The 24998-nt window shown below is 54.5% G+C and overlaps 1 protein-coding gene across 1 annotated transcript in view; it reads left to right on the forward strand.

Moving 5' to 3' along the window:
• LOC126037137 (electroneutral sodium bicarbonate exchanger 1-like) overlaps positions 1-14687 on the forward strand; it is a 630736-nt gene extending 616049 nt beyond the window's left edge. The window contains exon 12 of the mRNA XM_049797388.1: positions 14660-14687. The gene's annotated coding sequence lies outside the window, so the exon portion shown is untranslated. The remainder of the gene's footprint in view (positions 1-14659) is intronic.
• Positions 14688-24998: the final 10311 nt, after the last annotated feature.

Consider the following 24998-nt stretch of genomic DNA (forward strand, 5'->3'; position numbering starts at 1 on the left):
CATCGAGGTGAGGGGACGGCCAGTCAGGCTGAGGCAGGGGCAGGGGCAGGGGCAGGGGCAGCAGGCAGCGACACAGCCCCGGGGGCAGATGAGAGCTTGGCCAGGCAGGGGGGTTGCGGATGAGCACTGCTCCAGGTCTCCATCCTTGGAGATGCTCCAAAGCCACCTGGGCGGCCTGGCTGGATGTTTGCAGGTCCCTTGGCCAGCCTGTGGCTCTGTGACGGGCACAGCCCTTCCAGACATGGGGCTTGGGACCACTGGGTGCCAGTATGGGGGCACCTGGGCTCTGCCAGCCCCACAGGCTCTTGCTGGGCGAAGGAAACTGCCCCATCCTGAGCTGTCCCACGCTGCTGTGCTCCCCAGGTGCTGCTGCAAGAGGAGCCCGCTGGCCCCCAGGGCATTATGGTGCAGCAGCAAGCCATGCTGGCCATCATCTCCATGAGGTACCTGCCCCAGCCCCCAGCTTGGTGGCCCCGATGGCACCGGTCCCAGGTGGGGGGCATCCCCAGTCCTGGGTCTGAGAGGGAGGCAGAGAACAGGGCAGGGGGTGCCACAGGGTTTTCCCCGCAAAGGCAAGTGCCAGTGTGATGGAGGGTTGAGGGGTCCCCCATGGCATGGGGCTCAGCTCAGGTCTCTAAGCCCAGGGTCTGCCTCCTCCTCTGTCCCCGCAGCAGAGCGGGGCTGCTTCTGCAGGAGAAGAAGAACAGCCTCCTGTATGCCTGCTTCTGCAACATCTTCCACCTGCCTCCTCAGGAGGACACTCTGATGCTTCACTCTGCTCCAAGGTGTGCCAGGGGGTGAACCATGGGGAGTTCCCTGGCTGCGAGGCCCCTTCCTGGGCACCGCAGGGCCACGGCCGTCCCCTGCCAGGCTTCCAGGGCTGCCCCCAAGACTCTGTCCCCCTCACAGACCCTGGCCACGATGGACAGCATGCTGCAGGTGCTGGTACGCAGTGCCGGCACCCTTGGCATCGTGGAGCTGCAGAACATCTTGGAGGTCTGACCTTGGCACAGGGTCCCCATGGGCAGTGACCCCTGGCTTGAGCGGTGCCCACCCCCAGCACCTGGTGCAAGGAGGGGGGCAGGGAATGTCTCTCCTTACCAGCCATGCCCCCCCCCCACCCCCCTGCCTCCTGGCTCCCGCCAGAGCCCCTTCTCCTGCCCCAGCCCACGCCACCTCTGCAGCCTTGCCCGCTGCCCGTCCTCCCCAACACTGCCTCCCAGATGGACCTGCCTGTCTGGCAAGGGGAGCCCAGCCCTGGGGCTTTCCCCCTCCAGCTTCACCATGGGCCATATCCCAGAGCCCCCACCACAGGTCCCCAGTGAGGTGGTCACCCCAAAGCCTTGGAGTCCTTGGGTGGGAGGCAGAGGGATGTTTTTTGGTGGGGAGTGAATGGAAGGCAGCAGAGGCAGCAGCAGAAGCGGGATGCAGTGACCTGCCTGCCCGCAGCAGGTTGCTGTGAGGGGCAAGAAGGACACATGCCCCATCCCAGGCACTGCCCCAGAGCAAGCCTGGCTGTGCCATGCTGTGCCATGCCACCTCCCTGGCACACCAGCAGCTTTTCTCCTCCCAGCTGCTGCTGCCCTTCACCGATTCCCAGCTGGCAGAGGTGCAGGAGAGGGCCATGGCACGGATCACCAGGCTGGTGAACTTCATCACCACCTACTCCCTGCCGCAGGTACCGAGCTCCTGGTCTGGGCAGCCCCAGTGCCCTGTCCCTGTGCCCCTGAGCCCCGGCACCTCCCAGGGAAGCTGGGCACCCAGCCAGCAGGTCGGGAGCAGGGGTCTTTGCCCTGCCCCTGTCCTGTCGATGCTCTCTCCCAGGGCAGGGCAGGGCAGGGCAGGGCTGCCCCGGGCACAGGCAGGAACCTGGGTCCGGCAGCCCTGCCCTGCTCTTGGCTGCTGCCTAGCTGCTCTGGGAGCAGCTGGGGCTCTCGTTGTGCTCACACTGCCTCTCTTCCCCCAGGTCTGCCCCTGCTTTGCCCAAGCCACAGTCCGCAGGCATCAGTGCTCCAAGACACATCAGTTTGTAATGCTGGGGAAGCTGGTGGGGCACCTCACCCTCTGTTGCACCTGCAAGGACAAGGGGATGCGTCCTGAGGCTGCAGAAGCTCTCTATCACCTGCACACGTTTGTCCTGCAGCAGAGAAGTAAGACAAGCTGTGTCGGGCTGGATCCCCCAGGCATGGGCAGTCAGGGGCCACTCTCCTTGACGAGAGAAAGCCTTATCCAACCTGCCTGCCTGCCTGCAGTCTGAAAAGTCATTTTGCCTTGCCCCCGCTCACAATAGCCCTGGACCCTCCCTGGGTATCTGCTCCCTGGACCTGTCTGGTGCCCTTTTTCTTTGCCAGCAACTTTTCTGCCCAATGCTCTCAGACTGCACTTCCACTTCTGCACCCTCTCTCTAAGCACCCCGTTTTTGCTCCCCCCCAGGCAGGTGGCCCTGGCTGCATGGCACAGAGCAGCTGCAGCTCCAGGAGGACTGGCAAGCAATGAAGCCCTGGCAGCTTTTGAAAATCAGCCACACCCGCAAAATCTTCTTGGTAAGAAGTGCCTTTGGCTCAGTGTGAGTGAAGGGACACCCGATGCGTGGGGATGACAGGGGCTCACGCTGTTCCCTAGGCAAAGGCCCTCAGGGAGCTTCAGTCCCCTGTGGGACCCTGATGCCCACCATCAGTCTCCTCCCCAGTGCAGCCTGGCTCCGTGCCCCGCTCTCACTGCACAGTCAAGATGCTCTGGGTGATGCTCTGGGTGAGGCAACAAATCTCCCCTCCTCTCCTTCATCCTGCAGATGTTCACAAAATACCTCCAGTCCTCCGACCAGGCAGACATCATCCTCATGGCTATCAAGAGCTTGAGACACCCAAGCGCCTACAGCATCAGGCTGGCTGCCCACATGGTGGATGTCCTTGTGGCGGACCGTGCCTTCCAGCCGGGGCAGGTGAATAGCCCATGGGTGGCACAGCTGATGCTCCAGCCCACTGGGGGACTGTTCCTCCCCTGGCTCTGTGCCTGGCTAGCACTGACGCCGTCTCGAGCTGGCATACCGCACTAGGAACGGAAGCAGCTCCCAGTAGGAGCTGGGGAAATGGCCGCGCTCACCATGCTGACATCCCCACTCCCACCCGTGTCTCCCCTCCAGGTGCTGAACGTCGTGTGGGCCATCTACAGAAGCCGGCCCTCCGTCAGGGCGGTGGTAGCCCGCAAAAGCCTGGACAGGGCCCTGGTGGTGCTTGTGCGCAAACACCCCAGGGAGTTGGTGGCCAGCCTGCTGCAGTGCTCCCCGACGTGCACCCGGTAAGGGGACCACCAGCCTTTGGGGGCTCCTCTCACACTAGGAGAGGGGCCCCAAGACCCTCCCGAGGGATTTCAGCCCGGCCATCCTCTGGGGTGTCCCTGCTGACAGAGCCCCGTGTCCCTGCAGTGTCGCCAGGGCCATGTGGAGGGCGATGATGTCTGACCTCCGGACTGCGGACAAGGTGCTGAGAGAGCTGCTCAGCTTGCTGGTGAACCAGTCACTGCGCAAGACCTCCACCTCCACCAAGGACAACCCGCGCATCCTCTCCCTGGCTGTGAGTTGCTGGACGAAGCCTTGCTGACCTCCGGGGCTGATCTCAGCTGTCCGGGGCCCCTGCTCCCCTTCCCTGCCCGCCCCAAGGCTTTACCTCCCCAGGGATGAGGGGACATCTCAGCGTCCGGGTGTCTTCTGCAGGCAACCAGGGCGATAAGTGAGATCCTCCTGCAGTCTGTCTGCCTCTGGCAGGTGGAGGCAATTTTCCCCCAGCTTTTCCTGGCGCTGCTTTTCCAAGCGTCATTCACCACGGAGCTGACGCTGCAGGAAGTGCACATCTTCTGGACGGAGCACCGACAGGATCAGCTCACTCCCATCAGGTGCTCCATCCCTTTCCTCTCATCCCTGCCAACCACCCGGAGCCAAGCCAGGGTGGGAGCTAAGCATTTCTCCTTGTGCAGGTCTGTGGTGCAGTCCCTGAAAGTGCTGCTCTGCAGCATGGGCTTTGAGAGCCAGGTACTGGCCATCGAGGCGCAGGGTGGCTGGGACACCCTGCTCAGCTCCCAGACCCACCTCATGGGAGTGAGCATTATCGCCAGGTGAGAGCCCCTTCTCCCTGCTCCTTGGGGACAGGGTACCCCATGCCACCCCCTCCCTTGGGGCTGATGGCAGTGGGGTCCCCATTACTTGGAGAAAGTGGTACAGACTGGCGATGTCCAGGCTGGTGCAAACCCCCAAAAGATGTGCCTGCCTGGCTCAGGCCTGACAGTGCCTCCTTCCCCGTCAGGGAGATGATGAAGATGCCAAGGCGCCTGCGCTCCGCCATCTTCTGCCATCTGGTAGAGCTCCTCCGGACAGAGGACCCCACCTGGCAGATGGTCGCTATGGTCTTCTTCATTGAGGTGAGCCTGATGGCACCACTCCAAGCTCCCCCCGATGCTCGGTTCTCCCATGCCCACCACTGTGGGGAAAGCTGGGGCAGTGGGTGGGCTCTGGTTGGTACCATGGAGGAGCAGATGAGCAAGCAATGTGCTGTGGTGTGGGGCACGGGGACTCTCTGCAATCCCTGCTGCCTCTCTCTGTCTGGGCTTGGTCTTGCCCTGCGTCCTTGTCCTGAGCTGATGGTTGGAGCCAGCACCACACCTCACCAGCTCCCACTGCCTGTGTTTCAGATGCTGGACTTTACCAACATCAGTGAAGAGCTGGTCCGTGCCCTGGAAATCTTCCCCATTTATCTGCAGAGCCAGTGCCTGGGGATGCCCAGCCTGGTGCTCAGGGCCATCCTCAGGCTCACCAAGAGGCCTGACACAGTGAGTAGGGGGCAGCCGGGACAGCAGCCCAGGGTGGAACAGTGGGTAACGTGGCAGCTCAGGCTTTCCTGGGCATTGTGGGCTGTGCTGGCTGCTGCCAGCTCTCCTGCCTCCCCGGCCCTCTGCCCCATGGCTGTGCCATGCCAAGGAGAGAAGCAGCAGTGCTGACGGGAACGGGCTCCCACTGCCAGCACGTCCCAGCAGGGATGCTGGCGGCAGAGCAACCGGCCTGAGCGTGGGGTCTGCAGGGCCTGGCCGTGAGGTGTTGAGCCCCAGGGTGAAACACAGCAGCCATGGCAGGGGCTGCTGGCAGCTTGGGCAGCTTTCCAGGCAGCGCCAGTCACCCACCAGCCTATCCAGGGGGGTCTGGTGGAGAAGGGGGCAGCCGAAGGGCTGGCAAGGAGCCAGTGCTGTCTGTCCTCCCCCTCTGTGCCCTGCTCTTCCCATGGGCATGCTGGTGAGCCCTGTCTGCCGGGACCTTGCCCTCGTAACCTGCACTGCCTGCAGAGAACCCAGTGGGCAGGCCGGTGTTCGTGGAGAGGGTTTTCACCCCTGTGATCGGTGGCTCCTTTACAAAAAGGAGGTGGCATGTCTCACACAGGAAAGGAAAGCCCTTATCCTGCTGCCGTACGTTATGGACCAGCTGCTGGATGATGACAGTGATGCCAGCGCCGCGGCCCTGCCCGTGCTTGGCAACATGCTCTGGCTGCTGGAGGGGAAGAGACTCAGCCTCACTGCCCTGGCACTGGCTGGAAAGCTCCTGCTGCTTTTCAACAATGTAAGGCTGGGGGAGAGCCCCATGTCCCCCTTCCTGGGCACCTCCATTCACGCCTCCCACTGCAGCCCCTGTGCTCTGCAGGGGGATGCTTTGCCCTGCAGTCCCCAGACCCCATTGCTGCCCTTGGTGGCTCCGTGCTGTGTCACAAACCCCCCACCAAGGACTCACTCCGGCTCGGCCTCCCTGCCGCAGCGGGGGACAGTGGTGGCAGGATGGCAGCAGGCGTGCTGAGCCCCACCAATGCACACCCTGCTCTGGCAGCATCCTCCAGCCTTCTGCAGGGCCTCCCTCTCTGGCCCTCAGCCCCGGAGACCCCAGTCTCCCTGGGCAGACCATCTGCATGCCGCAGCTCGCTGCCTTTTGCAGCAGGGCTGCCTGCAGCCATTTTGGGGATGTCTGTCTCCATGTCAGCCCCTTGCTTGCCATGGGCTTGTGGCTGAGGTCCTCCTCCCCTCTTCCCCCAGGAGCTGGACACGGTGCGGGAGCTCTCCATCCATCTCTTCCAAATTGCAATGGGGCTCGTGGTGGGTGCTGAAAAGAAGAAGATGAAGAAGGTGGTGTGGGACAGCCTGCTGCCGCTGCTCTTTCACCTGCATGACCAGGACGAGAGTGTGGCCAAGGTGGGATTCCCAACCTGACTGGTCCTTTGGGGAGGGCAATGCTGACACTGCACTGTGAGGTCTAGCTTGTTGAGTCCCTAGGAACAGGCAGAGCCCCCCTCCCTGCCCACTGCTGCCTTTTTCCTCCTGCTGCCTGGTGGATGGGCAGGTGGGTCCCTTTCCCACCCAGCTCCCTCCACACAGCCCCTGGCATGGGTCCCTGCAGCCCCAGAGACTGGACTACGGCTCCGCAGCAGCCTGGGGCCACCAAAGCTGAAACGCTGAAGCCCCGACAGGCTTCCAGCCAGAGAGGGTGGCTGCCCTCCTCTTCCCCTGGGGTGCTGAACCTGCTGGCAGCATCAGTCCCCAGCTGGTGCGTCTTCCCTGCATGGGCCAGGACAGGCTCTGAGCCCCACCAGGAGGGAGGACACAGGGTCCTGTGCCCCCCATGGTGGTGGTAGCATCTGTGCTGCTCACCAGGCCTCCCAGGAAGCCCTCCGCAGCGCTGGCCAGTTCCTGAAGTGGAGGCAGCTGGTGCGACTGGCCGAGACGGCGCAGGCATGGAGGATCTGCGAGTGCTTGGTAAGCATAGCCCGAACACCCCTGGGATCTGCCCTGGGTAAGCCCTGCCCGTGCCCAGCAGAGGGGACCAAGGGCAGTGTCCCCACAGCTGCATGCACCCTCCTGGAACAGGCTCTGCTCCAGGCTGTCCTCACCTCCGGGGTCCCAAAGGGGACCCCGCCACCAGGATGGCACCCTAGCATTGCCTGGGAGCCCTCTGCTCCCTCCGAACCCCAATGCGGAGAGTGGAGAGCTGGGAATGTCCTGCTGGGGAGAAGAAGGGTGGTCCTTGTTGGAGGGATGGCCCAACGGGGGGGCCATCTCTGTGCCAACTCTGCACCCTTCTCTCCAGCTGGCCAGGAAGAGGAGCAGGGCCACGTACTACCTGTGGAAGAGCCAGACCTACCTGCGGAGCCCGCAGGAGTCCCTGCGGCTGGAGGCTGTCAGGTTCATCGGTGAGCCCCTAGCCCCAGGGTCCCTTTCTCTCCCAGGGTCCCTGTGTCCCAGTGCAGGACCTGTGGGGCACCCCTTCACTCTCTCCCACTCCTGCCTGCACAGGTAGGGCTGGCAGGAGGCTCATCCATCCCCTCCCCGATGCTGCACCCTGGGGTCAGCCCTCCCCAGGGAACTGTGTGGCCAGACAGGCTGGCTGGTGGGTCCCTGATGGCCAGTGGGTCCCTGACATGCTGTGTCCCCCCAGGACTCCTTGGACGGGATGTGGATGAGCACGAGAACGAGCACAAGTACATCAGAGAGAGTGAGTGAGGGCAGCGGGGAGGAGGAAGGACCTTGGCATGGAGCTCCCCCCCCAGCCTGGGCAAGGGGGGCTCTGCTCCCAGCACATCTGTGGGAAGAGGGGTGTTTCGGGAGGGGCGTATTCCTAACCAGCAGCTTCGAGCTGAGCCATCTGCCCCCTGGTTCCCTCCTGGCCCTGGGAATCGTGAGGTGCAATGTGCCCTGCCTGGAAGGGATATGGGGCTGTCACCTCACCTCTGCTGCTTTGTCCCCACAGTCCTTCAAGGCCCAAGGAAAGACACCAGCCCCTTGGTCTCCTCCCTGGCAACTCAGACACTCCTCATCCTGGGACGAGGAAGGCTGAAGTCGAGGTTTAACCTACCACGGCTGAGTTTACAGATGACGAGGGCACGGATGAGGTCACACTCAGTCCCCAGCGAGGACTCTGCTCAGGCAGAGACAACGCTGGAGCCCCAGCCCTAGGATGCTCTGCAGGCTGGGGTATCTCCTCTTCCTGAGGTCTAACAGGAAAGGAGACACCTCAGCTGGAGGAGGACCCGGCAGCCTCCGGAGAGTGGCAGGACAGCCACTCTTTCCAGTGGTCTAGGACAACGCCTGTCCACGCGCTTCATCTTTGCCACAAAGCACCAGCTGCTCTGCTGGGCTGTTGAAACAGAGGGAAGGAGAAGGCCACGCCAAAGCTGAAGCCAAAGTTGAAACTGAAGCCTTCCCTCCCCTCTGCGGGGCCACGCCGGGGCGAATCCCTTTTTCTGCCTCCCACCGTCCAAGGATCCTGTGCTGCTTTGGGCTGACGTGGCCGAGCTCGGGAGCTACAAAGCCACCAATGCTCTGACTCCAGCAGCATCCTCCCCTCCACGTCCCCAGCAGGAAGGGCAGCTCTGCCTCCTGCCCGCACCGCAAGCTGCGCAGCCACTCCTGCCTGGGGATGTCAGAAGTCACAAGAGCCAGCAGGCCCGGGGGAGTTATGGTAGCAGAGGGCCCTGCTTGCCACAGCACTTTGCCATCTCCTTCTCCAGGTTCGGGCACCAGGATGTCATCACGGGGCTGGACAGCCTGAGCCGGGAGTGCTTGTGTTTTACGGGCACCAGTAGGTCTGGGGCGGGAGAGGGGGCTGCAGGCAGGGGGGTCAGGCTGGGGCAGCGGTGTGCAGGTGCCAAGCATCACTAGGAGCCTGCCGGCACTGTGGGGATGCTGATGCCCCGGTGAGCCCTTGTCTCCTAAATAGGATCCCAAAGCATGCTCATAACTGATGGCAGTTGCCCCTTCTCTTCACAGGGGCTCCATCGATTGTATCCAGCTCATCAGTGAGGAGCACATGGTGTCAGGCGCCGATGACGGGTGAGCACAGGGCCGGGGTGTTGCCTGGGGTGCGCAGGCGGTGCCCCCCTCGGCCCCCTCGCCCCTTCCCTCCCTGGCAGGTCCCTAGCCCTGTGGGGGCTAACGAAAAAGAAGCCGCTGGCACTGGCCCGGCAGGCACATGGCATGCAGGATGCCCAGGGCCTGCAGCAGCCATACTGGATCTCAGCAGTGGCCGCCCTGCGCAACAGGGACCTCCTGGCTACAGGTGTGTGGCAGCTGCTTTGGAGTGGGGGTGTGGAGAGGGGGGCGTCCTGCTCCCTTACCTGGGTGGGAGTGCATGGCAGTCTTCTCTCTCTGCCCCAGGCTCCCACAGCGCCAGCGTGAAGCTCTGGAAGTGCGGTGAGGGATTTCGGAAGCTGGAGCCCCTCTGGGACATCCCGTTGGTATGGATGGGGAGGTGGGGGATTGGAGCTGGGCTTGGGGCATCTCTGGGCGGGGGCTCCCCTCCCTGGGCGGCAGGAGGAGGCTGCCAGAGCCCCTCACCCTGCCCTGTCCCCTCCAGGTGGGTTTTGTTAACAGCCTCAAGTTCTCTGCAGCCGGTGACTTCCTGGTGGCTGGCCTTGGACAGCAGCACCGGTACTGTCCCCCCTCCCTGGTGCTGCCCAGGGGCACAGCCCCCCCCTGCTCCTCCAAGGACCCGGCGGAGGGTAGCCCCCATCTCTGTCATCTGCAGGCTTGGCCGGTGGTGGAGAGTCAAAGAGGCCAAGAACAGCGTCTGCATCGTCCCTCTGAAGCGGAGGGCTGCAGCCCCCAGTCCCGAAGCCCCTGACAGCCCTGAAGCCCCCGACAGCTCCGAAGCCCCCGACAGCTCCTAGCCCCTGGCCCCAGAGGCGCTGGAGCCAGGTCACCAAACCCCTGTCCCTGGAGCTGCGCCCCGAGTCCTTTGTGCAACCATCTTCCTGGAGCCGGCAGGACGTGAGCAGGGGGTGTCGCATGGCCCCCTGATCCTGCTGGCCCCCCTATCATGATGTGGCTCTGCCCTCTGCGAGGGTCTGCCCCTTTCCCTCAGGTTCAGCCTGACCTGAGCTCTGGAAGAGTCTTATTTAAAAAAAAACACAAACCAAACCCACTTTATTTACATAAATTACAAAATAAAATAATCACACTTTTGCTCACACTAAAAATCTACTCTTAAAAACTCGGTTGGGCTCAGCACAGCAAGGAGCCACAGCAAGGTCGTTGCTAGCAGAGCCTTGTGCTCTTAACACAGCGTTCCATTTTTATAGCTCTCATTTTTATAGCTTAAACCATGATAGAGACAGAGTCACAGCAGCACAGAATGGATGCTGAAAGAGACCTCTAGAGATCATCCAGCCCACCTCGGCTGCTCGAGCAGGGCCAACTGCAGCAGGCTGTGAGTCTGCTTCTCGAAGGTTCTATTGGCTGCGTTGCTCCCAGGTTGTGGAGCTCGCATGGCAAATGGGCAATGAAGAGGGATGAAGTTTCCAGGCACTTTCTGGCTGGTGCAGTGATTTTATTTTTTTTTTTCCTTCTGATTTTTTCTCCCCACTTCCTGGTCTTGCGGCTGCCCAACATGCAGCCAGAGAAGGGGAGGAGGGCCCCTGCCTGGCCTGCAGCTCCCTCCCTCGCCATTCTTAGGGTGATTTGGGGTTATTTTGCTGTGTCAGTGAGGCAAAGCTGGGCTCTTGGGGGCTGAGGTCAGTGGGACCCGAGGAAGGCCGTGATGGCCTTGAGGCTTTGAAGGGCTGTGCACCGAGCCCTGTCCCCGCTGGAGGGGACGCTGGTGGTGTTCAAGACGAAGGCCTTGCAGGCCTTGTTGTCGTGTGTGCCCGTGTCCCCCCCGGCCCCCAAGGTCTGTCGTTGTCGCAGGGGCTCTGTGCTGCTTTCTGTGTGGGGCCGTGTCCGTGAGTCCTGCAGGGACCTGTCTGTCCTGGCTTCCCCACCAAAGGGCTGCTTCCCCTGGGGAAGGGGAGAGGGGAGTCGTCCGCGTCCCGCCCCACCGTTGCCTGCCCCGCTGGTGGTGACTGGGCCCTGGGGTTGGCTGGGTTCCCCTCGGGGCTTGCTGGCTCGGATTTGGGGCTCAGTGGGGCTTTTGCACCTCTTGGGGGCTGTTTCTTGGTGCCCCCTGCTCTCCCTCCCCCTCCCACATAGGCACCAAGTGGTTCTGGAGAAACAGCTTTTCATTGAAAAGACAAGAGAAAAGGTCCCATCCAAGCTGGTCTGACCCCTCCCTAGTCCCCCCCGTCCACCCCCCCTGCCATATACCCCACCCCTCCTCTCCCAGCCCCCCACTCCCCCCATCTCCATCCCTTTCACCCCTGTCTAATCCCCCCCACACACACACCCTCACGTTGGCTGCCAGAGCCCTGCGCTTGCTGGGTGGCATTGGCAAGGAGCTCTGCGCCTGCCTCTTCCTCCACTTGCCTGCCGTGGCAGGTGGGGACGGTGGCAGGTCCATCCCCGCATCCTGCCACGGCTCCTGGGGCTCCATCCCGCCGCCGTTGACTATTTTGAGGCTCAGCGTGGCGTCGCTGAGCTCGGGGATGCAGTAGTCGGGGGTGAGCATCTCCTCAGGCAGCGAGAGCGAGCTTAAGTCACGGTCGGGGGTGTCTGTGCTGGTGTCACCAGCGTCCTTGGGCACGGAGCTCCTGCTGGGAGCATCCTGGCTGACCCCCACTCCATCCAGGGAGCAACCGAAGAGCCTTAGGGCCTCTTCCAGGACCATCTCCTCGGACACTGCAAGGTTGCCTGCAGTGTCCCCAAGGGCTTCGTTGTTGGTGGCAGCGCAGGGGCTGGTGTGGACATCGCCGCCCGGGGGTGCCCCCACAGGGGTGGCCATGCTGGGGATGTTGATCTGTGCCAGCTGCCCCTCGCTGTGCTGGTAGCCAGGGATGGACACTGGCAGCTCCAGAGAGTCTGGGGCCACCCCACTCCTCTGGTTTTTGTAGGGTGTGAGGTATCATGGTTGGCCCTGGGGGGCCCCGCAGCCCCCGGGACCCCACAGGGCAGCACCCGGCAGAGAAGTGGCGCCTTGGCCGAGCGTGGGGGTGGCCGGTGGAGGCAGGTCAGTGGTTGTCCACTGGATGCAGAAGACCCGGGGGTCGAAGAGGCAGCCACATGGAGCCCTCTGCAGACCTGTGTGGGTGAGGGGGGAGCCGTGCAGGGCCGGGGGGACTGTCCAGGGGCACCCGCCGAGCCGGCACCGATGGCTGACATCCCCCAGCTCTGGGCCAGGGGCGTGGGGAGCTTGTGGCCGTGGCGATCCCCACGGGGTGAGCCGCTGTGCCGGTGGGACGGGGTTGCAAATCGGGGAGGAGACTCGCATCTAGGAGGTGAAAGGGGAGAGGTGGCCCCAAATATTTGGGGAATTCTCTGCAGATGGGCTGCAAGATTCTCTGCGGGTGCAAATGCTCTTGGCTTTCAACAGTATTTTTCCGGTGGGGGAAGAAGAACAAGTTGATTCACCTGAGCCGAGTGGGCACCAAGCTGCAGCCGCAGCCTCCTTCCGCCAGATGGCAAATGCGTTTGTGACCGTTGCCCGCGCTTCTGTTCGCTGCGTTGACCAGAGCGAGGCAGAAATAGGAAAAAGGACCTCGAGGGCACGAAGGAAGGTCACGCGGTGTCGCTCGGTGGCACGCTTTCCCCCAGCCCTCGCTCCAGTAGTGCTGTCAGGTCTTTCAGTCTCCTGCTGGGAAAAGCAGCAGCTCTGGATCCCCCTGGGAGGGGGCGGCCCTTTCCCTGGGTGCGTGACACCCCGGAGGAGACGGTACCCGCCGCCACGTGCTCCCAGAAAAGGACTGGATTCTGCCCAACGTCCGGTGTCGGGGCGCTGGGGCTGTTTGCGCTCTACGGGATCCCAGGGATGGGGTTAGTACATCCCCTCCTCGTGCTTGGAGGATTCGGCGCTAGCAAGGACACCCCAAGGGTACCAAGGACACAGGCCTCTCGCTCCCGCTGTGTGAACAGTGTGTGGCCTGGGGGAGTCGGGACAACTGCCGTGAACCGGAGGCCAAAGATCTCTCCTGGCCTGTATCCTGGTAATCAAAGAGATTGCGCTCTGTTCGTGAGGCACCTCTGGCTGCAAGATTGTGCAAGGCCATCTGCCGCGTAACTTGTGGCAGGGACCGATGCTGGGGGCGTGAAGGCAAGCGCGCTTCTAAAAGCATAAAACTCCATTTCATTTCAGAGCGCAGCTGAGCCACCCCGCTCCTCAAGACTCTGCCATCTGCACCGACCGCTGTGGCTGGGACCGGGCAGTGCTGCACATCCCAAAGGCCACCAAGTCACACCCGTGTCCCTGCTGCTTTGCCGGGAGCTTCTGCGATGCGAGCGATGTTCTGGGGGCTGATCTCTTGGACTGCAGCTACTCTGTCCCTGACCGGCAGCTGGCCAGGAGGGTTGTGTCCAGGGTGGAATTCCACCTCTCTGACAAGAACCTGGCCAAGGATGCTTTCGTCCTGAAACATGTCCAGAAGAACAAGATGGGCTTCGTCAGCATCAAACGGCTGACGTCCTTGAAGAAGGTAGGCAGAGCGTTGCGTTGGCCAGCCGAGGTGGGAAGTGGCCTCCACGTGGAAGACGCCTGGGTGTCTGGGTGTGCTCTGGCTGTCTGCCATGGCCAAAACACTGCTGTGTTATCAACAGCTTTCTAGCTACCAGTACAGAGCACAGCACTATGAGGGCTGCTGTCAGGTAAAGGAACTCCAACTCAGCCAGATCCAATACAGAAGGAAAGTGGAGGAACAACAGAGGGAGCAGCCCAGGGACACAGAGCCCCAGGTCTCATCTGGCCGCTCCTGTGACCATACGGTGTACGCAAAATCAAATACCTGAAGTGCTCCCTTAGATGCAGTTTATAGCCAGGGGACAAGAAGGTGGCAGTTCTGCATTTTGCAGCTCCCAGGCTGATGGCAGAGCCAAAGCAAAAAAAACAAACCCAAAACCAAACCAACCAAGAGAGGTAAAACTGGAGCGCAGGGAGCAAATGCTTTTCTTTCACCTTAGGCCAACTGCTCGGACGCTCTCTATGCTGCCCTGCCACAGAGGGCATCCCTCTTGTACCAGTAAGAGACATAAGAGTGAATTAAAGCCAGGACCCCAAACCACACCAAAAACCTGGTCGTGATGAAGAAGAAAGTGGAGAATGCATCAAATATAACAGAAAATTATTTTGGACATTCCCAGTTTACATTTGGAAAAAAGAGAAGGAAAACAAAGAGGAGGAATTAGGTATTAAAAGAAGAGCACTGAATGATAAAGCCATAGCAGTCCCTCTACCACTACAAACCCACACCCCCCCACACGCATGTACGCACACAGACTTAACACCACCAAACTCCCCGTGACTGTGACGTTCACCTCAGCTTGCTGGTCTAGAGATACTGAATGCCTGAAGCACACCAAGGATAACTGAAAACATCTGCATGGCTTTAATGGGAATCCTCCAACTGAAACAAAGCACTTTCTCCCTCTGTCTGCGTTGGCACATCCCCGAGTCACGCTCTCACTCCTCTCCTTCAAAGTCAAGATTCCTAAACGTGAAAAGCGGGAGTGGGGAAAGGCGAAGGGAAGAGAAAAAGAGGGAGAGCATCATCAGTGGAAGACCTGCCAGCTGCTGCTGACGTTGCCCTGTTCGGGGGACCACCCCAGCAGAGAGGAGCTGGTTTGCATGCCACGGTCCTCCCTGCCTGTTCCCAGGGACAGGCCGTTTGCTCAGCCTTGCCGGCCAAAGCGTGGGAAAAGCGTAGGTGTGCACCGTCGCTTGCAGAGGAGCACGGTCACGTTCACGTGCAATCCTTTACCTTTTTCCTCCCTGGATTCAAAGGGTTTCTGTCTTCAAAGTGAGAGCCTTCCATACGGTCATTTGTGACATTTCATCCAGGATAACAATCTCAGAAGGATCAGTCCTGCAATAAATATTTTACATAGCAATCCGTGATTATGGGAACTGATGCCACCAAGGGCATTAGCATCAGCAAGAGGAACAGCGGAGCCCCGAGAATCAAAGCTCCGCATAAGCGTGGGAGGTTTTGCTGGATGAGGAGTTTTGGGAGGCAAGCCGGGGAGCTGCAGAGCAACAGCTCTGTGCAAAGGCTCTTGCTGGGGCTTAGCCCCGGTCCGGGTTCCTAAGCCACTGCTGGTACAGATCACGCCTGCAACTCCTCATGTGTAAGTATGAGGATCTCCAGCTACCGTAAAGGCACTGATGAGGCAAGGTTTGGGGGTCAAACGCGAGTGCTGCAGCCACTCTGCTTGGGGTCAGAGCCCTGCAATCACCTCCTGCAGCCCTGCCCCTACCCAGCTCCCTCCACACAGCCCCTGGCATGGGTCCCTGCAGCCCTAGAGACTGGACTACGGCTCCGCAGCAGCCTGGGGCCACCAAAGCTGAAACGCTGAAGCCCCGACAGGCTTCCAGCCAGAGAGGGTGGCTGCCCTCCTCTTCCCCTGGGGTGCTGAACCTGCTGGCAGCATCAGTCCCCAGCTGGTGCGTCTTGCGTACATCTTTCTCAATTAAATGTACAGTGGATGTCTTCTCGTTCAGCTAGTCTGGAGCTTAAAAAGCAGCTTAAAAATACGGGACAGGGTAATTTTTGGTGGACATGGCCAGAGCCTGCATGTTCTTGAGAGAAACTTTGGAAGAAGACCTAAGCCTTAAGGCACTGCCCTGAGGGGGTCTCCTTCCATGACGCAAATGCTGCTCTGGAGCATGGCGAGCTCTGTCCCAGCAGTGCCCAGTGCCTTCCCCTGCCTGCTGTCACAGGATGGCCACACGGGAGAACTGTGGCCAAGCTGCTGGAGCACTCCGGCCTTACAACACCAGAAGGGCTCAGGAGGAGCGTGTGGCGGTGGAAAGAGCAGCTCTGGACACAGCAGGCGCTGGGGCTCCCTGGCAGTGCTGCTGTTCCGGGACTCTGCACACAAGCACTGCCCCTGCAGTTCCAGAAGTGGACTCGGAGAAAGGATTGTGGACAAACAGGTCGCTGCAGGATCCTTTGGGGCAGCTCCTCCTTCACACAGGCTCTGGGTCACACTAGATCGGTAGATACTGAATTAGAAATGGGATGGATAATGACATTTCTTTGTGGACAACATGATTCCAAGGAAGAAAACCTGGAAACACGAAACAAACCGACTACCAACCACAGGTAGTCATACTCGGGCCACGCTCGGAGCTGGGCACCCCAGGGGTAGATGGTGGCTGAAGAAACCCTCAGGCACAGGGAAGGGGAGGGAGTCCATGCTGACCAGCATGCTAGGAGGCAGCAGGCAGTGCTCAACAGCCCACCCCTCGCCTCCTTCTCGGAAAACACCCCACTGGACTCTGCTTAGTCCAACCTGGCCCCGCAGCACTCGACGAAAGGCAGAGCAACAGCAGAGCTGGCCAGGAAGCAGGGGGCTGCGGCTGGACCCCCCAACCCCTCTATTACTTGCTCTCTCTAGTTTCTGCAGTTGCAGAAGCAGTAGCAAGAAGTTACACCAACCCACTGCAGTAGCAGAAGCGGAGGCGACTTCACATGAACCACTTCTTTGCTTAGACCTAACAAGTAAAACCACAGGAGACGTTAATTCCTGCAATGGAACGTCTTGCTCAAAGTTACTAACCGTACACAGTCTCAACGCAGAGCTGCTCCTCTTTAAGGAGACTGATCATGCATCCCTCACCCCCTCCAGCTGGACCTCCAAGCCACACACACAGCAACCAGCTAAGAAAGCAGACAGAAAACAGCAAAGTTTGCAGGAAGTCTGGCATCAAGGAGCCTCCCTCACCTTCAAGTCCAAGGTATTTTCTGGCTCTGGTCATCTTGTGTTCAGCACAATCACAATTAAATACATTCAGTATTGGGTTTAGGGTCTTAGGGGGATGTATTGTGGCAGAAGCAAGAGAAAACAATGCATTTGTTACTGGGGTTTGTTTTAGTTTAGGCATTTACTTACCTGGGGTTTGTCGATAACCCTGAGGATCTTGCAAAGCTAGCACCGATTGCTTTGCTTTTCAGTAAAAACAAAAATGAGAAAGAAGGCCACATACAGCTTTTCTCTCCTTCAGGTATTCCAGAAAGAACTTGCCCTACTACCAGCTCCATCTGGCAAACGAATAAAAACCTCTGTCCCCAGATGATCAGCGATAAGACACTATGCCAGGAAGCGATGTGATGATGCAATTGCTAACAGCTAAGAAGCGCTGCTTCTAGCACTGACTCTTGGTGACCTGCGCTGGACCAGATTCAGACAGGACTGCTAGAGCCAACAGCAGCTGCAAAGTTATAACCGCAGATGTTTCCCAGAGCATAGAAAAGCCTGCTGGAGGGATTCACCCTAAAGGACAGGAACCACGCTTGGCAATACTGTCTCTAGCTTGGGCTGCTTCCTTCTGAGTATTGTAGGGAGAGGAGTCTTTATGCATGAGGAACTTGCCTTTCAATCACTTTGACAGAAGACTTGCTCCATAAACAAAGGAAAACACTTCAGTTGAACTGGTGCAGTTTGAACTTTATTTAAAACAGCTGTAATCTAATCTGCATAGTGCTGGGGCAGCATCCAACCTCTGCAATAGCCAGGGAAACTCCAGAACAGCAACATCTCTCTGCACGCGGCCAAGCGCTGAGTCAGGGTACATTAAAATAAAGCGTGTAATCCGACCCATGCTGGATCAAGTCCAGGAAACTAGTAACCTGACTTCTTCCTAAACTTCTTCTTAACACCCTAAGAGTGTGTGGGGGGAAACAACAACAACAAAGCACAATTAGAAGATAATTCTGCAAAGCAAGAGTTAAAAAAAATAAATCCATGTACAGGCATATACTTTGATATCAATTAGCTAGGTTAGTTTGAGACCAGCTGCAGAAATGCATGTGCTGACTAGAGGTTAAGGGCACAACAGCCTTTAACAGGTCAAGTGGAAGAATTTGTTTAAAAGCATGGTAATATTACAGGCTTGTAGACCACTACAAAACACTTTTCATAGTTGCTTTGCCGTTTATCTCATCACCTACTTCAGCTTTAATTCCTTCAAATTAACGATGGGGTTTTATTTACACAAGTGCTGAAGTTGTATACCTACTGTAACTAGTACACAGACTTGACAGTATTGAAAGACCATGGTTTTAACCCAGGTCACAAAACCAAGGTAACCATTTTATAAACTCAGGGTGTAGCTCTGCTAAAAGCCACTGAAGTAACATAGGTTCTCTCTCTTAATTTTAACCTGTGAGTAAACCTAAGCCTTGCACTCTTAAGTTTTGGGGTTTTTTTCGAGGGGAGAAGGAGGAGTAAGACCTCTCAAACCCACTAAGGCACATTTTCTAAGAGATGAATTGCACTTGAAGCAAGCTGGAAACCAGAGGTAATAAGGAAAAAAGGTAAGTATACGGTCATGGTCATGCTTTCTCCACAAGTTTGGAATACCAGCAGTAGGGGGAATGCTGGAGAATGAAGACCGTGCAAGGTAGCTACATGCCCCTTCGGTCTTGTCACTAGGGTTTGAGGTGGATGCTTAAAATGATCAGAGCTCAGAACTGCGGTTTAAGCCAAGCAACTAATTTTAAAAGAAGTCAGGGGTATCTGTTGTCCGCACAGCAAAATGGGACTTCAGCTGTCAGCGCAGTTTGCAAGCTGCACTATTCAGAGGGTGTTAATTCAAAACCTGGAAATACTAGAAGCAGGAAAGCAGTGTTCCTAGTCTCCTCAAATTTACTCTACCATGACATCATCATTTTGTAGAACATACTTTTTCTGGCACTGCCCTGCCCACCTTACATTTGGTTTACTTGTTTGGGGTTTTTAAGCAGATCCCACGTGCATTAAAAAAAATTAATAATAATTAAAAAAAAATCTTTTTGGAAGACAGTATTTTACAGTACATACGAAAATTCTCTGGAAAAACATACAACTTCATTTACAAAAACACCAAGTTATAAAGAAGTTACAATAGAGAGAGAGCACAACATTTGTTTCACGGGATCAGAATTTCTCCCCACCCCTCAAAAAACCCTCATGCACTTAACTGGGTAAGCAGTGTTACCAGTTTACAGAACCGGAACTTCAGACTACTACAAGTTTTCATGTAACCACGTAGAACAGCTTTCAGGGTTTATCTGAAAACACTCTCTGCATGCCAATTCCTTTCAAGACTCTCCCTTGCAGGTGGGTAGCAGTGCCACAACAGCCTTGGCTATTGCAATGTTTAAGTACATCTTCAGCTGTGTGTTCCGAGTTTAGCTTTCCTACCCAGCGACAACAAAAAAAGCCCTCAAGTCTCATGCTGGAGCAGTCTCAAGACAAAAATCAGATACAACGGCATGGGACACGTCTATCATCTCCATACCTTGGTAGCATCCTCTGCTGCGTTGTCTTCAATACCACAATTATTTATGGGCCTCCATGGGAGGCAATACTTGTGTAGCGCGTGGCCGTGTTAGGCGGGGGACAGCTGCTAGCTGAGGAAGCTGAGCACCATTCTGATAGATGCCCAGGAGTGTATGTGCCAACCGGGAAAATAGTTTAGGAGAAGAACAATATATGCACATGCACTAGGAAAGCACAAATGAATACAAGCACGTTCAGACACACTTGACACCACAACGTGGTTGCAGTAACTAGTTAACCTGTTTACCTACATTCTGAATCCAAGTCACAGGGCAGCTTGGTTTTTGTGGCTTTTTCCAAAGCTGTTTCAGCTAGTGACAGTCAAGACTTCTAAAAAGACTAATAGGGATAACTCTTACAAGAACATATTTGGGAAATGAAGGCTGAAAGAAGTTAAACTAAAAAGCATATTTTTGTTTACATCAATAAACGCGTAGAGTACTGACGTGAGGTAGTCTAGGCACTAGCAGAGTCCATTCAGCTTTTCAGTTAGCCCACTGAGTAAAACCCCTTCCTAATTACATTGTCTGTAGATCTGCTGCTGACATCTTCTGGACTGCCGCCGCCTTTGAATGCTGAATCCTGGCCAGTTAACTAGAAGAACAGAATACACAGACTCAAAATAATTGCTATACTGAAGTTACCTTCATATTTGAGTACAGCTTCCAGTCAACACATTAACTGTATTAGTGGCCATTCTTAAAACAACATTTAGACAACACTACCCTTACCGCACAGGAATCTCAAGCCTCGCAAGAAGTTGTACTACCCAAACATTGAAATCTGTACCTGAAGTATTCAATAGTAGGTAACAGTTCTGCAAGCTGATTCTTTACAAGTGTCAAAATGGAGTTTTTTCTAGTTGTTCTTTGCCTCAAATCAGAGGTCAAGCCACGCAAACAGCTGTTTAAGGAGAGTTATGTATAGCAAGAAAACAAATCAAGCATTAATCAAAAGCTCCCACAAAACCCAGATTTAACAAGCAACTCCACACGGTCGTTTCAGCAGTGGACAACCTGTTGAGTAGGCTGCTGATTTCTAAAGCAGCAAAACTATCAAGAGGCATTCGAAAATCATCTGCCAGAACAAGATTAGCTCATACGTCTACATTTATAACATTCATGTCCTCTTCCTTTTGAGATTTGGGTTTTTTCTGAATGAAGAACTGCTTCCAGTTCATTGAGCAATGGGTCAGTGCAGTAATATACAAGTACAGTAGTATTTAGAGAGCCTGCCACCAGACCAAAACCAGTCACTAGTGCCAGATCTCGGGGGAAAAAAATTGTTTAATAGCTATACAGTCCGTTCAAGACAATTTCTCACACCTACATCCTAGTAAAACTAGCATTATGCTTAAATTTAGATTCCTGAATCCATTGGGGATGTATATATGCATTTCTTCTCGGTTATGTCATGCATTGTACATCAAGAATTAATTCTACTTCAAACCCTCCCTGGCCTAGCCCCCCTTCCTTACCTTTTCTCCGTCTGCTAGTGTTTTGGGGCGTTCTTCTGATGGAGGTGAATGAGGTCCTTCAGTGGTCACTGAATAAGGTCGTTTAGGTGCACTGTTCTTAGGATCTGTAATTCCAGTCCCACTTAATTCATGCTGTCCTTGGACAAAACGTCCTCCTGGTTGAGAAACTGTGTTACGTCCTGGAATGGTGCTACCAACTGGAGGTCCCAATGTTCTTATTGCAACTGTAGCCTCCACTTCTGTAAGAGACACCGCGCTTCTAGAGTTCAGCCGTGAAATTAAAGACTGCATTCCACCCACCACGTCAATACATACTTGAATCAGTAACAGGAATGGAGAGTCCCTTAGACACTGATGGCTCAGCTACACGAGGTAGCTTCTCTCTCTTGTTAGCACCGTTAGATTTCTGGTGCGCAGCATTTCTGTAAGAGTCAGATGCTAGAGTTATAAAAAGCTCGTTTGTAAAATACTATACATTTCCTTTCCAGAAAGCCCATGCAAGACAAATGTCTGTCTTCTTAGCTCATTGTCACAGCTCTACCAAACAACAAACTCCCAGGCAATCTAGCACGAGATCTTCATTTTGACCGCTGAACTTCAGACCGCAAATTTAAACTTCAGCGTTGTCTTTAGTCAGTCTCTATGTACTTGCACTGTCTTCCAGCTTAGTACCTCCAGCACTCTGTACTGCTTTCCATGAATGGATCTGCTCTACCCATACGGGCATCCCATTTTATTTTAGTTTTAATGCCACTCCTCCAGTACCAAATGGTCTGAACACAGCAGGCATTACACATTTGGTACTCTTGGGCTATTACTCTCAAGATTACATATTCCTCCTGGGCTGAAGTAGCTTATGAACAAGCAGACCTCCCAGGAAGTGACACACACTTTTACTGCCCGAGTTCTCATACTGCTGCACCAAGGCAGCAGCAGCTCTAGTGTTGCTGTGATCAAGATCAGCACTTCGTTAGAACATCATACTGCTTGGCATTAACCATACTTTTTGTTAGAAAGAACAAAATTACCTACATGGAAAACACTCCGGCTTCAAGTTACACACTAACCCAAGGAGATCTACATTCAAGACCAAATAATTCCTCCGGTATCCACTTCTCCTTTCTTCCGACATGTCTTCATGGATATTAAATTCATTTTTTCAAGGATTTCTTTAACCTGCCTCCCCCCACGTGCCCAAAGGAGATGACAGCTTTCTTCCTGAAGCCATTAGAGCCCTCCACGTGCTTATGAACAACACAGATTCAAACAAGAAATCCCAGACCTCATTCCCATCGCGAGTCAGTTAAAAAGCAGCTTCTTCACAGCTTTAAGGTTATGGTGCTAACCTTTCTCTCTCGGCTGGAGAGGTGTCCACTTTAGCAATCTTATGTGATGAAGAGGAATTTTCCGGTGTTCTGGAGCCCGTGTCTCTGGAACTGTCCAAACAGCTTCCATCTGAAGAAGTCCTTTTGCGCTGAAGCCCACCAGCATTTTGACTAGTACCTGGCATGCTTTGCTGAAACAACAACATCAAAATAATGAAGTCTTCAAGTAATTATTAAAGGAAAAAAAAAATATTGCCAGAAGAGCCCAATTTTTAATATACCTTCTTTCTTTTCGGTAAGGTTTCTGCAGGCAAAAAATGGTGGAGGTGCTTTCTCTTCACATGAGCTGCCTCAATCTTCATACCTTCCTTTAGCACATTGAGGTGTTTAGCCTGGCTGTAAACTAACAGGAAATTTAGTGTTGTAGCTCAGTGGGAATGTTTGCATTGGGTATTTGTCAAAGTTGTTGACATGATTTACATTTGCCACAACATTCAAACACAGTGCCACTGGATGTAACGTACAAGACAAGCATCGGTTCGGGTAACAGTGCAAGTCTGAGGAAGTCACCCCACCTGGCCTGAAACTCAGACAAGCGTTTTGATGCCTTTTTTCTGTGCTTGTCTCATATCCCAAAGCATGAGCTAAAAAGAAGGTCCGCTTTTACTGCATTTACTCATGTTGTCTGAGCAACACAACACACAGCTCATGCTGGTACCATGGAGAAATGTTTGTTTGCACTGATGAAGAGTTTAAAGGAGTCCACTGCTTAGAACTTTTTGTCCAAACACACTCGTCACTCCCGAAGAGTAACCCGATTTCCTTAGTTTGTCGTTATGATAGCAAGGCATAAGCCTCACAGCACACGTGCACTTCTGAAAGGCACAAGAGCAGTCAGCTTGGGAAGAAGTAAACAGACTTTGGAACCAAAGACCTGTACTTTCAAATGACTGCTCCCCCCCAAGCCCCTTTATTCTAGCATTATCTAACAACGCTTGCGATATGACTTTATTTCTGCATCTATCAAAAGGAATAAAGGAAGATGAACACGGAGCTTGACGTGCAAGACTGCATGTCATTACAATGTGACCACTCACTGCCTTTCAAAGTTCTGGGATGGTATCGTACAGAAACTGTTATTTTGGAAACAATACTGTCAGCAGGCATTCACAACTTCTTTTAGAGCCTGATACAGTTAATTCCCACTTCCAAAGTTCAGTAACTGACAACTGCTTTTGACAAGTGTAGCTACACCCAGTAAACGGGCATCTCTCTCCTGGCTTCACATCTGACTGTCCACTTCAGGAATCGCAGTTCCTTTCTGATCGTTCACTATGATCTGCAGAACTGTTATTTCACATATGGGATATGGTACATAGGGCTGTAGTACACACTTCTGTTTCAAGGTGGACTTACATTGCCAAAGTGTCAAAATAGTATGTTTCTAAGGCTAATCTTCTACGTGTCACGCTCTACAGAAATAGCTAATAGCTAATACCAGAAGGAAGCACAATTCACTTTGTGAAGCAACTTGCACTAGAATTAAAAATTGAAACCCTACGAGACTAGAGCAAAACAGAGGCTTACCTGTATCCTTGAATGACTGTATAGCGCACGTTAAATCAACGTTAACACTTTCTGCATTCTCCACTTTCCTAAACACGATTCCAAGAAACCACATTGACACATATCCACTCCTAAAAAGACAGAGTCACAAATCTATCATTTATGCACAGATGCCAGTTATTTGGGTGCTAGCATCTACTCTCAAGAAGGGATTAAGCAAAACAGTTTAGTTGTACGCAGCAGCTAAAGATTGGAGTCAGCCCATACTCAAGTTCTCCGAGAACTCCTTCCTCAAGTTCTCCCTTCTTTAAAAAGATCCTACATGCTCAGAACCTTGCCCGCCAGACCTCCTACCTACAAAACAGTAGCTACGTAACTGAACATCTCTCACAGGTAAGCTGAGGTGAAGGAATATAAACGAGGTACAATACATGGGCCAAACTCTAGTTCAGAAAAGTAATGAAACTCACTGTTTACAAAGTTCTCGGCTGCCAGGGAAAGACTGTGGCTTTACATGTGCAATAGATATAAATTCATTCCTCTCCAAGTTTCCAACCAGCACACGAATTTTAGATTCCACAAGGCCAATCCTGATAAGAACAAGAGACATTTACTCATTTTTGACTGTATCCAGCACAGTAGTTATCTGCCTTCTTATAATACAATGCTAATACCAAAAATGCTAACCAGTCAGTAAGTAAGTAGTAAGTTTCATTCAGCTCAGCAGATACTAGATATTTATATCACACACACTGGAGTTGGAGATGTTTTCAGGGACATTGGAGCTTCAAAGTTTCCAAAGACAGAGGCAGTAAGTAAGTTTAACTTGTACTCTTAACAGGTCAGACACAACACTTCAACATATAACCTATGATGAAAATGTCAACAAGAAGCAGATTCCCAGCACCTCTGGCTGCATTTTGAAGTGCAGCAAAGCTCCTTTTTACCCCAAAGATCAAGGAGAACAACCGTTTAGAAAAGGCTCAAGCACAACTCTTCCATTACACCTGAGTAAAGATGCTATTCTTCTTGCAGACTGATCTGTGAAAAGAGTTTACCCTCTTCCAGCCAAACTGAAAAATATCGTTCCTTTAATAAACAAACGATCCAGTCAACACAGTCTCATCAGAGACTTACCCAAGAAATGTATCATGACCACCAAGGCTATTCTTTTAAATGAAGTACTGGCATTTTACCCTTCTACCTAAAACACTGCTACCCTTGAAAGCAGTCAGAACTCTGTACGTTCTTCACAAGTATCTTATGTTGATGAACAACAGAGATGTGCCATCTATTCCCAAATCCATTCAAGAGTTGGTGAACTAAACTTGTTCTTATAGCAAACGGAAGCAAGTTTGTCTTCTGCTTTTCATTTTCCCAGATGCAAAACTAAGCCCCGTTTGCTGCCATTTCTGTCACTGCAAAAACGT

Source organism: Accipiter gentilis, unplaced genomic scaffold, assembly GCF_929443795.1.
Source record: "Accipiter gentilis unplaced genomic scaffold, bAccGen1.1, whole genome shotgun sequence".
Classification (NCBI taxonomy): Eukaryota; Metazoa; Chordata; class Aves; order Accipitriformes; family Accipitridae; genus Astur; species Astur gentilis.